This window comes from Nelumbo nucifera, chromosome 2 (assembly GCF_055504915.1).
Source record: "Nelumbo nucifera cultivar China Antique chromosome 2, China Antique-T2T, whole genome shotgun sequence".
NCBI lineage: Eukaryota > Viridiplantae > Streptophyta > Magnoliopsida > Proteales > Nelumbonaceae > Nelumbo > Nelumbo nucifera.
This window is the reverse complement of record NC_142650.1, coordinates 104231943-104246981: the sequence shown is the minus strand read 5'-3', so window position 1 is coordinate 104246981 and position 15039 is coordinate 104231943. Positions and strand designations below refer to the sequence as shown.

General features: G+C 30.4%; 8 non-coding genes across 8 annotated transcripts; all 8 read right to left on the bottom strand.

Annotated features, from left to right (window-relative positions):
* Positions 1 to 1143: 1143 nt before the first annotated feature.
* TRNAA-UGC (transfer RNA alanine (anticodon UGC)) lies at positions 1144 to 1216 on the bottom strand. Its single transcript has one exon. It is a non-coding gene; the product is annotated as a tRNA-Ala (tRNA).
* A 131-nt stretch (positions 1217 to 1347) lies between these two features.
* On the bottom strand, positions 1348 to 1420 carry TRNAA-AGC (transfer RNA alanine (anticodon AGC)). The gene has a single exon. It is a non-coding gene; the product is annotated as a tRNA-Ala (tRNA).
* Positions 1421 to 3930: 2510 nt separating this feature from the next.
* On the bottom strand, positions 3931 to 4003 carry TRNAA-UGC (transfer RNA alanine (anticodon UGC)). The gene has a single exon. It is a non-coding gene; the product is annotated as a tRNA-Ala (tRNA).
* A 131-nt stretch (positions 4004 to 4134) lies between these two features.
* Positions 4135 to 4207, bottom strand: TRNAA-AGC (transfer RNA alanine (anticodon AGC)). Its single transcript has one exon. It is a non-coding gene; the product is annotated as a tRNA-Ala (tRNA).
* Positions 4208 to 6716: 2509 nt separating this feature from the next.
* Positions 6717 to 6789, bottom strand: TRNAA-UGC (transfer RNA alanine (anticodon UGC)). Its single transcript has one exon. It is a non-coding gene; the product is annotated as a tRNA-Ala (tRNA).
* Positions 6790 to 9503: 2714 nt separating this feature from the next.
* On the bottom strand, positions 9504 to 9576 carry TRNAA-UGC (transfer RNA alanine (anticodon UGC)). Its single transcript has one exon. It is a non-coding gene; the product is annotated as a tRNA-Ala (tRNA).
* Positions 9577 to 9707: 131 nt separating this feature from the next.
* Positions 9708 to 9780, bottom strand: TRNAA-AGC (transfer RNA alanine (anticodon AGC)). Its single transcript has one exon. It is a non-coding gene; the product is annotated as a tRNA-Ala (tRNA).
* A 2509-nt stretch (positions 9781 to 12289) lies between these two features.
* Positions 12290 to 12362, bottom strand: TRNAA-UGC (transfer RNA alanine (anticodon UGC)). Its single transcript has one exon. It is a non-coding gene; the product is annotated as a tRNA-Ala (tRNA).
* Positions 12363 to 15039: the final 2677 nt, after the last annotated feature.

Here is a 15039-nt window from a genome sequence, read left to right as displayed (position 1 = left end):
AGAAAATAAGAAATTGTTAAAAAGATCAAAACACTCTTAAATATATTGGTGAGTTGGGAGGATAAAAAAAACTTTTGAGATGCGGGGTATCGAAATCGAAACACTTGCATGCAAAGCGAGCGGTCTACTATTTGAGCTACGTCCCCATTCGTTAATTATGATAGTGATATCTGTAATAAATTAAAATTATAATTAAAATTAATAAACAAAAATGAAAGCAAATATGAAATTCCTCAAAAGATCAAAACACCCTAAAATATATTGGTCCGTTGAGAGTATAAAAATAATTTTCAGATGCGGGGTAACGAACCTCGAACCTCTTGCATGCAAAGCTAGAGCTCTACTATTTGAGCTACGTCCCCAATCGTTAATTATGATCGTAATTTTTGTAATAAATTAAAATTAGAAATTAAAAATAATAAATGAATAAGTAAGAAAAAATGAAATTCCTGAAAGGAGCAAAACACCATAAAATATATTGGCGAGTTGTGAGGACAAAAATGATTTGGAAATACATGTATCGAACCACGTACCTCTAACATGCAAAGCGAGAACTCTACCATTTGAGATACATCCCCATTTCTTAACTATGATAGTAATCGTTATAACAAATTAAACCTAAAAAAATAAAAAATAAAAATGAAAGAAAATAGGAAATTCCTGAAAAGACCAAAACACCCTAAAATATATTGGTGAGTTGTGAGGATAAAAATAATTTGGAAATGCGGTGTATCGATCCACGTACCTCTTGCAAGCAAACCAAGCACTCTACCATTTCAGTTACGTCCCCATTTGTTAATTATGATGGTAATTGTTGTAATAAAATTAAATCGACAAAAATTTAAAATAATAAATGTATATGAAAGAAAATAAGAAATTCCTGAAAAGATCAAAACACCTTAAAAAATATTGGTGAGTTGTGAAGATAAAATTAATTTGGAGATACGGGGTATCGATCTCCGTACCTCTTGCATGCAGAGCGGGCATTCTACCATTTGAGGAAAATGCCAATTTGTTAATTGTGATGGAAATTGTTGTAGTAAATTAAAAATAATAAATAAAAATGGAAGAAAATAAGAAATTCCTGAAAAAAGATCAAAATACCCTAAAATATATTGATGGCTTATGAGGATAAAAGTAATTTGGAGATGCGGGGTATCGAACCCCGTACCTCTCGCATGCAAAGCGAACGCTCTACCATTTGAGCTACATCCCCACTTGATTATTATAATAGTAAATGTTGTAAGACATTAAAAATAATAAATAAAAATGAAAGAAAATAAAAAATTCCAGAAAATATCAAAACACCCTAAAATATATTAGTGAGTTGTGAGGATAAAAATAAGTTGGAGATGCGGGGTATCGAACCCCGTACCTCTCGCATGCTAAGCGAGCACTCTACCGTTTGAACTACATCCCCATTTGTAAATTAAGATAGCAATTGTTGTAATAAATTAATCTTAAAATTAAAAATAATAAAAAAATATGAAAGAAAATTAGAAATTCCTAAAAAGATCTCAATACCCTAAAATATATCGGTGAGTAGTGAGGATAAAAATAATTTGGAAATGCGGTGTAACGATCCCCGTACCTCTTGCATGCAAAGCAAGTGCTCTACCGATTGAGCAACATCGCCATTTGTTAACTGTGATAGTAATCGTTATAATAAATTAAACCGAAAAGAATTTAAATGAATAAATAAAAATGAAAGAAAGTTAGAATTTCCTGAAATGCTCAAAACACCCTTAAATATATTGGTCAGTTGCAATGATAAAAAAAATTTGGAGATGCGGTTTATCAATCCCCGTACCTCTTGCATGCAAAGTAAGCGCTCTACCGTTGGAGCTACGTCTCCGTTTGTTAATTATGAGAGTAATTGTTGTAATAAATTAAAATTAAAAATTAAAAATAATAAATAAATATTAAAGAAAATAATAAATTCTAGAAAATATCAAAACACCTTAACATATATTGGTGACTTGTGAGGATAAAAATAATTTGGAGATGCGGGGTATCGGTTGCTGTACCTCTCGCATGCATAGCGAGCATTCTACCGTTTGAGCTACATCCCCATTTGTTAATAATGAGAGTAATTGTTATACTAAGTTAAAAATAGTAAATACGTATGAAAGAAAAAAAGAAATTACTGAAAAGATCAAAACACCCTCAAATATATTGATGAGTTGTGAGGATAAAAATAATTTGGAAAAGCGGGGTATCGAACCCCGTACCATTAACACGCAAAGAGGGCACTCTACCGCATGTGCTACATACCCATTTGTTAGTCATGATAGTAATTGTTGCAATACAATAAAATTAAAAAATTAAAAATAATAAAAAAATATGAAAGAAAGTAAGAAATTTATGAAAAATTATTAAAACACCCTACAGTATATTGCTGAGTTGTGAGGTAAGAATAATTTAGAGATGCGGGGTATTGAACCTCGTACTTCTCGCAAGATAAGCAAACGCTCTACCATTTGAGCTACATCCCCATTTGTTAATTAAGATAGTAATTGTGGTAAGAAATTCAAATTTGATAAATACAAAATAATAAATAAAAATGAAAGAAAATAAGAAATTCCTGAAAATATCAAATCACCCTAAAATATATTGTTCATTTGTGAGGATAAAAATAATTTGGAGATGCGGTGTACTGAAACCCAGACCTCTCGCATGCAAAACAATCGCTCTACCATTTAATCTACTTCCCCATTTCTTAATTATGATAATAATTGTTATAATAAATTAAAACTAAAAAATATAAAAATAATAAAGAAAAATCAAAGAAAATTAGAAATTCTTAAAAAGATCAAAACACTCTTAAATATATTGGTGAGTTGGGAGGATAAAAAAAACTTTTGAGATGCGGGGTATCGAAATCGAAACACTTGCATGCAAAGCGAGCGGTCTACTATTTGAGCTACGTCCCCATTCGTTAATTATGATAGTGATATCTGTAATAAATTAAAATTATAATTAAAATTAATAAACAAAAATGAAAGCAAATATGAAATTCCTCAAAAGATCAAAACACCCTAAAATATATTGGTCCGTTGAGAGTATAAAAATAATTTTCAGATGCGGGGTAACGAACCTCGAACCTCTTGCATGCAAAGCTAGAGCTCTACTATTTGTGCTACGTCCCCAATCGTTAATTATGATCGTAATTTTTGTAATAAATTAAAATTAGAAATTAAAAATAATAAATGAATAAGTAAGAAAAAATGAAATTCCTGAAAGGAGCAAAACACCATAAAATATATTGGCGAGTTGTGAGGACAAAAATGATTTGGAAATACATGTATCGAACCACGTACCTCTAACATGCAAAGCGAGAACTCTACCATTTGAGATACATCCCCATTTCTTAACTATGATAGGAATCGTTATAACAAATTAAACCTAAAAAAATAAAAAATAAAAATGAAAGAAAATAGGAAATTCCTGAAAAGACCAAAACACCCTAAAATATATTGGTGAGTTGTGAGGATAAAAATAATTTGGAAATGCGGTGTATCGATCCACGTACCTCTTGCAAGCAAACCAAGCACTCTACCATTTCAGTTACGTCCCCATTTGTTAATTATGATGGTAATTGTTGTAATAAAATTAAATCGACAAAAATTTAAAATAATAAATGTATATGAAAGAAAATAAGAAATTCCTGAAAAGATCAAAACACCTTAAAAAATATTGGTGAGTTGTGAAGATAAAATTAATTTGGAGATACGGGGTATCGATCTCCGTACCTCTTGCATGCAGAGCGGGCATTCTACCATTTGAGGAAAATGCCAATTTGTTAATTGTGATGGAAATTGTTGTAGTAAATTAAAAATAATAAATAAAAATGGAAGAAAATAAGAAATTCCTGAAAAAAGATCAAAATACCCTAAAATATATTGATGGCTTATGAGGATAAAAGTAATTTGGAGATGCGGGGTATCGAACCCCGTACCTCTCGCATGCAAAGCGAACGCTCTACCATTTGAGCTACATCCCCACTTGATTATTATAATAGTAAATGTTGTAAGACATTAAAAATAATAAATAAAAATGAAAGAAAATAAAAAATTCCAGAAAATATCAAAACACCCTAAAATATATTAGTGAGTTGTGAGGATAAAAATAAGTTGGAGATGCGGGGTATCGAACCCCGTACCTCTCGCATGCTAAGCGAGCACTCTACCGTTTGAACTACATCCCCATTTGTAAATTAAGATAGCAATTGTTGTAATAAATTAATCTTAAAATTAAAAATAATAAAAAAATATGAAAGAAAATTAGAAATTCCTAAAAAGATCTCAATACCCTAAAATATATCGGTGAGTAGTGAGGATAAAAATAATTTGGAAATGCGGTGTAACGATCCCCGTACCTCTTGCATGCAAAGCAAGTGCTCTACCGATTGAGCAACATCGCCATTTGTTAACTGTGATAGTAATCGTTATAATAAATTAAACCGAAAAGAATTTAAATGAATAAATAAAAATGAAAGAAAGTTAGAATTTCCTGAAATGCTCAAAACACCCTTAAATATATTGGTCAGTTGCAATGATAAAAAAAATTTGGAGATGCGGTTTATCAATCCCCGTACCTCTTGCATGCAAAGTAAGCGCTCTACCGTTGGAGCTACGTCTCCGTTTGTTAATTATGAGAGTAATTGTTGTAATAAATTAAAATTAAAATTAAAAATAATAAATAAATATTAAAGAAAATAATAAATTCTAGAAAATATCAAAACACCTTTACATATATTGGTGACTTGTGAGGATAAAAATAATTTGGAGATGCGGGGTATCGGTTGCTGTACCTCTCGCATGCATAGCGAGCATTCTACCGTTTGAGCTACATCCCCATTTGTTAATAATGAGAGTAATTGTTATACTAAGTTAAAAATAGTAAATACGTATGAAAGAAAAAAAGAAATTACTGAAAAGATCAAAACACCCTCAAATATATTGATGAGTTGTGAGGATAAAAATAATTTGGAAAAGCGGGGTATCGAACCCCGTACCATTAACACGCAAAGAGGGCACTCTACCGCATGTGCTACATACCCATTTGTTAGTCATGATAGTAATTGTTGCAATACAATAAAATTAAAAAATTAAAAATAATAAAAAAATATGAAAGAAAGTAAGAAATTTATGAAAAATTATTAAAACACCCTACAGTATATTGCTGAGTTGTGAGGTAAGAATAATTTAGAGATGCGGGGTATTGAACCTCGTACTTCTCGCAAGATAAGCAAACGCTCTACCATTTGAGCTACATCCCCATTTGTTAATTAAGATAGTAATTGTGGTAAGAAATTCAAATTTGATAAATACAAAATAATAAATAAAAATGAAAGAAAATAATAAATTCCTGAAAATATCAAATCACCCTAAAATATATTGTTCATTTGTGAGGATAAAAATAATTTGGAGATGCGGTGTACTGAAACCCAGACCTCTCGCATGCAAAACAATCGCTCTACCATTTAATCTACTTCCCCATTTCTTAATTATGATAATAATTGTTATAATAAATTAAAACTAAAAAATATAAAAATAATAAAGTAAAATCAAAGAAAATAAGAAATTCTTAAAAAGATCAAAACACTCTTAAATATATTGGTGAGTTGGGAGGATAAAAAATACTTTTGAGATGCGGGGTATCGAAATCGAAACACTTGCATGCAAAGCGAGCGGTCTACTATTTGAGCTACGTCCCCATTCGTTAATTATGATAGTGATATCTGTAATAAATTAAAATTATAATTAAAATTAATAAACAAAAATGAAAGCAAATATGAAATTCCTCAAAAGATCAAAACACCCTAAAATATATTGGTCCGTTGAGAGTATAAAAATAATTTTCAGATGCGGGGTAACGAACCTCGAACCTCTTGCATGCAAAGCTAGAGCTCTACTATTTGTGCTACGTCCCCAATCGTTAATTATGATCGTAATTTTTGTAATAAATTAAAATTAGAAATTAAAAATAATAAATGAATAAGTAAGAAAAAATGAAATTCCTGAAAGGAGCAAAACACCATAAAATATATTGGCGAGTTGTGAGGACAAAAATGATTTGGAAATACATGTATCGAACCACGTACCTCTAACATGCAAAGCGAGAACTCTACCATTTGAGATACATCCCCATTTCTTAACTATGATAGGAATCGTTATAACAAATTAAACCTAAAAAAATAAAAAATAAAAATGAAAGAAAATAGGAAATTCCTGAAAAGACCAAAACACCCTAAAATATATTGGTGAGTTGTGAGGATAAAAATAATTTGGAAATGCGGTGTATCGATCCACGTACCTCTTGCAAGCAAACCAAGCACTCTACCATTTCAGTTACGTCCCCATTTGTTAATTATGATGGTAATTGTTGTAATAAAATTAAATCGACAAAAATTTAAAATAATAAATGTATATGAAAGAAAATAAGAAATTCCTGAAAAGATCAAAACACCTTAAAAAATATTGGTGAGTTGTGAAGATAAAATTAATTTGGAGATACGGGGTATCGATCTCCGTACCTCTTGCATGCAGAGCGGGCATTCTACCATTTGAGGAAAATGCCAATTTGTTAATTGTGATGGAAATTGTTGTAGTAAATTAAAAATAATAAATAAAAATGGAAGAAAATAAGAAATTCTTGAAAAAAGATCAAAATACCCTAAAATATATTGATGGCTTATGAGGATAAAAGTAATTTGGAGATGCGGGGTATCGAACCCCGTACCTCTCGCATGCAAAGCGAGCGCTCTACCATTTGAGCTACATCCCCACTTGATTATTATAATAGTAAATGTTGTAAGACATTAAAAATAATAAATAAAAATGAAAGAAAATAAAAAATTCCAGAAAATATCAAAACACCCTAAAATATATTAGTGAGTTGTGAGGATAAAAATAAGTTGGAGATGCGGGGTATCGAACCCCGTACCTCTCGCATGCTAAGCGAGCACTCTACCGTTTGAGATACATCCCCATTTGTAAATTAAGATAGCAATTGTTGTAATAAATTAATCTTAAAATTAAAAATAATAAAAAAATATGAAAGAAAATTAGAAATTCCAAAAAAGATCTCAATACTCTAAAATATATCGGTGAGTTGTGAGGATAAAAATAATTTGGAAATGCGGTGTAACGATCCCCGTACCTCTTGCATGCAAAGCAAGTGCTCTACCGATTGAGCAACATCCCCATTTGTTAACTATGATAGTAATCGTTATAATAAATTAAACCGAAAAGAATTTAAATGAATAAATAAAAATGAAAGAAAATTAGAATTTCCTGAAATGCTCAAAACACCCATAAATATATTGGTCAGTTGCAATGATAAAAAAAATTTGGAGATGCGGTTTATCAATCCCCGTACCTCTTGCATGCAAAGTAAGCGCTCTACCGTTGGAGCTACGTCTCCGTTTGTTAATTATGAGAGTAATTGTTGTAATAAATTAAAATTAAAAATTAAAAATAATAAATAAATATTAAAGAAAATAATAAATTCTAGAAAATATCAAAACACCTTTACATATATTGGTGAATTGTGAGGATAAAAATAATTTGGAGATGCGGGGTATCGGTTGCTGTACCTCTCGCATGCATAGCGAGCATTCTACCGTTTGAGCTACATCCCCATTTGTTAATAATGAGAGTAATTGTTATACTAAGTTAAAAATAGTAAATACGTATGAAAGAAAAAAAGAAATTACTGAAAAGATCAAAACACCCTCAAATATATTGATGAGTTGTGAGGATAAAAATAATTTGGAAAAGCGGGGTATCGAACCCCGTACCATTAACACGCAAAGAGGGCACTCTACCGCTTGTGCTACATACCCATTTGTTAGTCATGATAGTAATTGTTGCAATACAATAAAATTAAAAAATTAAAAATAATAAAAAAATATGAAAGAAAGTAAGAAATTTATGAAAAATTATTAAAACACCCTACAGTATATTGCTGAGTTGTGAGGTAAGAATAATTTAGAGATGCGGGGTATTGAACCTCGTACTTCTCGCAAGATAAGCAAACGCTCTACCATTTGAGCTACATCCCCATTTGTTAATTAAGATAGTAATTGTGGTAAGAAATTCAAATTTGATAAATACAAAATAATAAATAAAAATGAAAGAAAATAATAAATTCCTGAAAATATCAAATCACCCTAAAATATATTGTTCATTTGTGAGGATAAAAATAATTTGGAGATGCGGTGTACTGAAACCCAGACCTCTCGCATGCAAAACAATCGCTCTACCATTTAATCTACTTCCCCATTTCTTAATTATGATAATAATTGTTATAATAAATTAAAACTAAAAAATATAAAAATAATAAAGTAAAATCAAAGAAAATAAGAAATTCTTAAAAAGATCAAAACACTCTTAAATATATTGGTGAGTTGGGAGGATAAAAAATACTTTTGAGATGCGGGGTATCGAAATCGAAACACTTGCATGCAAAGCGAGCGGTCTACTATTTGAGCTACGTCCCCATTCGTTAATTATGATAGTGATATCTGTAATAAATTAAAATTATAATTAAAATTAATAAACAAAAATGAAAGCAAATATGAAATTCCTCAAAAGATCAAAACACCCTAAAATATATTGGTCCGTTGAGAGTATAAAAATAATTTTCAGATGCGGGGTAACGAACCTCGAACCTCTTGCATGCAAAGCTAGAGCTCTACTATTTGAGCTACGTCCCCAATCGTTAATTATGATCGTAATTTTTGTAATAAATTAAAATTAGAAATTAAAAATAATAAATGAATAAGTAAGAAAAAATGAAATTCCTGAAAGGAGCAAAACACCATAAAATATATTGGCGAGTTGTGAGGACAAAAATGATTTGGAAATACATGTATCGAACCACGTACCTCTAACATGCAAAGCGAGAACTCTACCATTTGAGATACATCCCCATTTCTTAACTATGATAGTAATCGTTATAACAAATTAAACCTAAAAAAATAAAAAATAAAAATGAAAGAAAATAGGAAATTCCTGAAAAGACCAAAACACCCTAAAATATATTGGTGAGTTGTGAGGATAAAAATAATTTGGAAATGCGGTGTATCGATCCACGTACCTCTTGCAAGCAAACCAAGCACTCTACCATTTCAGTTACGTCCCCATTTGATAATTATGATGGTAATTGTTGTAATAAAATTAAATCGACAAAAATTTAAAATAATAAATGTATATGAAAGAAAATAAGAAATTCCTGAAAAGATCAAAACACCTTAAAAAATATTGGTGACTTGTGAAGATAAAAATAATTTGGAGATACGGGGTATCGATCTCCGTACCTCTTGCATGCAGAGCGGGCATTCTACCATTTGAGGAAAATGCCAATTTGTTAATTGTGATGGAAATTGTTGTAGTAAATTAAAAATAATAAATAAAAATGGAAGAAAATAAAAAATTCCTGAAAAAAGATCAAAATACCCTAAAATATATTGATGGCTTATGAGGATAAAAGTAATTTGGAGATGCGGGGTATCGAACCCCGTACCTCTCGCATGCAAAGCGAACGCTCTACCATTTGAGCTACATCCCCACTTGATTATTATAATAGTAAATGTTGTAAGACATTAAAAATAATAAATAAAAATGAAAGAAAATAAAAAATTCCAGAAAATATCAAAACACCCTAAAATATATTAGTGAGTTGTGAGGATAAAAATAAGTTGGAGATGCGGGGTATCGAACCCCGTACCTCTCGCATGCTAAGCGAGCACTCTACCGTTTGAGCTACATCCCCATTTGTAAATTAAGATAGCAATTGTTGTAATAAATTAATCTTAAAATTAAAAATAATAAAAAAATATGAAAGAAAATTAGAAATTCCAAAAAAGATCTCAATACTCTAAAATATATCGGTGAGTTGTGAGGATAAAAATAATTTGGAAATGCGGTGTAACGATCCCCGTACCTCTTGCATGCAAAGCAAGTGCTCTACCGATTGAGCAACATCCCCATTTGTTAACTATGATAGTAATCGTTATAATAAATTAAACCGAAAAGAATTTAAATGAATAAATAAAAATGAAAGAAAATTAGAATTTCCTGAAATGCTCAAAACACCCATAAATATATTGGTCAGTTGCAATGATAAAAAAAATTTGGAGATGCGGTTTATCAATCCCCGTACCTCTTGCATGCAAAGTAAGCGCTCTACCGTTGGAGCTACGTCTCCGTTTGTTAATTATGAGAGTAATTGTTGTAATAAATTAAAATTAAAAATTAAAAATAATAAATAAATATTAAAGAAAATAATAAATTCTAGAAAATATCAAAACACCTTTACATATATTGGTGAATTGTGAGGATAAAAATAATTTGGAGATGCGGGGTATCGGTTGCTGTACCTCTCGCATGCATAGCGAGCATTCTACCGTTTGAGCTACATCCCCATTTGTTAATAATGAGAGTAATTGTTATACTAAGTTAAAAATAGTAAATACGTATGAAAGAAAAAAAAAATTACTGAAAAGATCAAAACACCCTCAAATATATTGATGAGTTGTGAGGATAAAAATAATTTGGAAAAGCGGGGTATCGAACCCCGTACCATTAACACGCAAAGAGGGCACTCTACCGCTTGTGCTACATACCCATTTGTTAGTCATGATAGTAATTGTTGCAATACAATAAAATTAAAAAATTAAAAATAATAAAAAAATATGAAGGAAAGTAAGAAATTTATGAAAAATTATTAAAACACCCTACATTATATTGCTGAGTTGTGAGGTAAGAATAATTTAGAGATGCGGGGTATTGAACCTCGTACTTCTCGCAAGATAAGCAAACGCTCTACCATTTGAGCTACATCCCCATTTGTTAATTAAGATAGTAATTGTGGTAAGAAATTCAAATTTGATAAATACAAAATAATAAATAAAAATGAAAGAAAATAAGAAATTCCTGAAAATATCAAATCACCCTAAAATATATTGTTCATTTGTGAGGATAAAAATAATTTGGAGATGCGGTGTACTGAAACCCAGACCTCTCGCATGCAAAACAATCGCTCTACCATTTAATCTACTTCCCCATTTCTTAATTATGATAATAATTGTTATAATAAATTAAAACTAAAAAATATAAAAATAATAAAGAAAAATCAAAGAAAATAAGAAATTCTTAAAAAGATCAAAACACTCTTAAATATATTGGTGAGTTGGGAGGATAAAAAAAACTTTTGAGATGCGGGGTATCGAAATCGAAACACTTGCATGCAAAGCGAGCGGTCTACTATTTGAGCTACGTCCCCATTCGTTAATTATGATAGTGATATCTGTAATAAATTAAAATTATAATTAAAATTAATAAACAAAAATGAAAGCAAATATGAAATTCCTCAAAAGATCAAAACACCCTAAAATATATTGGTCCGTTGAGAGTATAAAAATAATTTTCAGATGCGGGGTAACGAACCTCGAACCTCTTGCATGCAAAGCTAGAGCTCTACTATTTGTGCTACGTCCCCAATCGTTAATTATGATCGTAATTTTTGTAATAAATTAAAATTAGAAATTAAAAATAATAAATGAATAAGTAAGAAAAAATGAAATTCCTGAAAGGAGCAAAACACCATAAAATATATTGGCGAGTTGTGAGGACAAAAATGATTTGGAAATACATGTATCGAACCACGTACCTCTAACATGCAAAGCGAGAACTCTACCATTTGAGATACATCCCCATTTCTTAACTATGATAGGAATCGTTATAACAAATTAAACCTAAAAAAATAAAAAATAAAAATGAAAGAAAATAGGAAATTCCTGAAAAGACCAAAACACCCTAAAATATATTGGTGAGTTGTGAGGATAAAAATAATTTGGAAATGCGGTGTATCGATCCACGTACCTCTTGCAAGCAAACCAAGCACTCTACCATTTCAGTTACGTCCCCATTTGTTAATTATGATGGTAATTGTTGTAATAAAATTAAATCGACAAAAATTTAAAATAATAAATGTATATGAAAGAAAATAAGAAATTCCTGAAAAGATCAAAACACCTTAAAAAATATTGGTGAGTTGTGAAGATAAAATTAATTTGGAGATACGGGGTATCGATCTCCGTACCTCTTGCATGCAGAGCGGGCATTCTACCATTTGAGGAAAATGCCAATTTGTTAATTGTGATGGAAATTGTTGTAGTAAATTAAAAATAATAAATAAAAATGGAAGAAAATAAGAAATTCCTGAAAAAAGATCAAAATACCCTAAAATATATTGATGGCTTATGAGGATAAAAGTAATTTGGAGATGCGGGGTATCGAACCCCGTACCTCTCGCATGCAAAGCGAGCGCTCTACCATTTGAGCTACATCCCCACTTGATTATTATAATAGTAAATGTTGTAAGACATTAAAAATAATAAATAAAAATGAAAGAAAATAAAAAATTCCAGAAAATATCAAAACACCCTAAAATATATTAGTGAGTTGTGAGGATAAAAATAAGTTGGAGATGCGGGGTATCGAACCCCGTACCTCTCGCATGCTAAGCGAGCACTCTACCGTTTGAGATACATCCCCATTTGTAAATTAAGATAGCAATTGTTGTAATAAATTAATCTTAAAATTAAAAATAATAAAAAAATATGAAAGAAAATTAGAAATTCCAAAAAAGATCTCAATACTCTAAAATATATCGGTGAGTTGTGAGGATAAAAATAATTTGGAAATGCGGTGTAACGATCCCCGTACCTCTTGCATGCAAAGCAAGTGCTCTACCGATTGAGCAACATCCCCATTTGTTAACTATGATAGTAATCGTTATAATAAATTAAACCGAAAAGAATTTAAATGAATAAATAAAAATGAAAGAAAATTAGAATTTCCTGAAATGCTCAAAACACCCATAAATATATTGGTCAGTTGCAATGATAAAAAAAATTTGGAGATGCGGTTTATCAATCCCCGTACCTCTTGCATGCAAAGTAAGCGCTCTACCGTTGGAGCTACGTCTCCGTTTGTTAATTATGAGAGTAATTGTTGTAATAAATTAAAATTAAAAATTAAAAATAATAAATAAATATTAAAGAAAATAATAAATTCTAGAAAATATCAAAACACCTTTACATATATTGGTGAATTGTGAGGATAAAAATAATTTGGAGATGCGGGGTATCGGTTGCTGTACCTCTCGCATGCATAGCGAGCATTCTACCGTTTGAGCTACATCCCCATTTGTTAATAATGAGAGTAATTGTTATACTAAGTTAAAAATAGTAAATACGTATGAAAGAAAAAAAGAAATTACTGAAAAGATCAAAACACCCTCAAATATATTGATGAGTTGTGAGGATAAAAATAATTTGGAAAAGCGGGGTATCGAACCCCGTACCATTAACACGCAAAGAGGGCACTCTACCGCTTGTGCTACATACCCATTTGTTAGTCATGATAGTAATTGTTGCAATACAATAAAATTAAAAAATTAAAAATAATAAAAAAATATGAAGGAAAGTAAGAAATTTATGAAAAATTATTAAAACACCCTACAGTATATTGCTGAGTTGTGAGGTAAGAATAATTTAGAGATGCGGGGTATTGAACCTCGTACTTCTCGCAAGATAAGCAAACGCTCTACCATTTGAGCTACATCCCCATTTGTTAATTAAGATAGTAATTGTGGTAAGAAATTCAAATTTGATAAATACAAAATAATAAATAAAAATGAAAGAAAATAATAAATTCCTGAAAATATCAAATCACCCTAAAATATATTGTTCATTTGTGAGGATAAAAATAATTTGGAGATGCGGTGTACTGAAACCCAGACCTCTCGCATGCAAAACAATCGCTCTACCATTTAATCTACTTCCCCATTTCTTAATTATGATAATAATTGTTATAATAAATTAAAACTAAAAAATATAAAAATAATAAAGTAAAATCAAAGAAAATAAGAAATTGTTAAAAAGATCAAAACACTCTTAAATATATTGGTGAGTTGGGAGGATAAAAAATACTTTTGAGATGCGGGGTATCGAAATCGAAACACTTGCATGCAAAGCGAGCGGTCTACTATTTGAGCTACGTCCCCATTCGTTAATTATGATAGTGATATCTGTAATAAATTAAAATTATAATTAAAATTAATAAACAAAAATGAAAGCAAATATGAAATTCCTCAAAAGATCAAAACACCCTAAAATATATTGGTCCGTTGAGAGTATAAAAATAATTTTCAGATGCGGGGTAACGAACCTCGAACCTCTTGCATGCAAAGCTAGAGCTCTACTATTTGAGCTACGTCCCCAATCGTTAATTATGATCGTAATTTTTGTAATAAATTAAAATTAGAAATTAAAAATAATAAATGAATAAGTAAGAAAAAATGAAATTCCTGAAAGGAGCAAAACACCATAAAATATATTGGCGAGTTGTGAGGACAAAAATGATTTGGAAATACATGTATCGAACCACGTACCTCTAACATGCAAAGCGAGAACTCTACCATTTGAGATACATCCCCATTTCTTAACTATGATAGTAATCGTTATAACAAATTAAACCTAAAAAAATAAAAAATAAAAATGAAAGAAAATAGGAAATTCCTGAAAAGACCAAAACACCCTAAAATATATTGGTGAGTTGTGAGGATAAAAATAATTTGGAAATGCGGTGTATCGATCCACGTACCTCTTGCAAGCAAACCAAGCACTCTACCATTTCAGTTACGTCCCCATTTGATAATTATGATGGTAATTGTTGTAATAAAATTAAATCGACAAAAATTTAAAATAATAAATGTATATGAAAGAAAATAAGAAATTCCTGAAAAGATCAAAACACCTTAAAAAATATTGGTGACTTGTGAAGATAAAAGTAATTTGGAGATACGGGGTATCGATCTCCGTACCTCTTGCATGCAGAGCGGGCATTCTACCATTTGAGGAAAATGCCAATTTGTTAATTGTGATGGAAATTGTTGTAGTAAATTAAAAATAATAAATAAAAATGGAAGAAAATAAGAAATTCCTGAAAAAAGATCAAAATACCC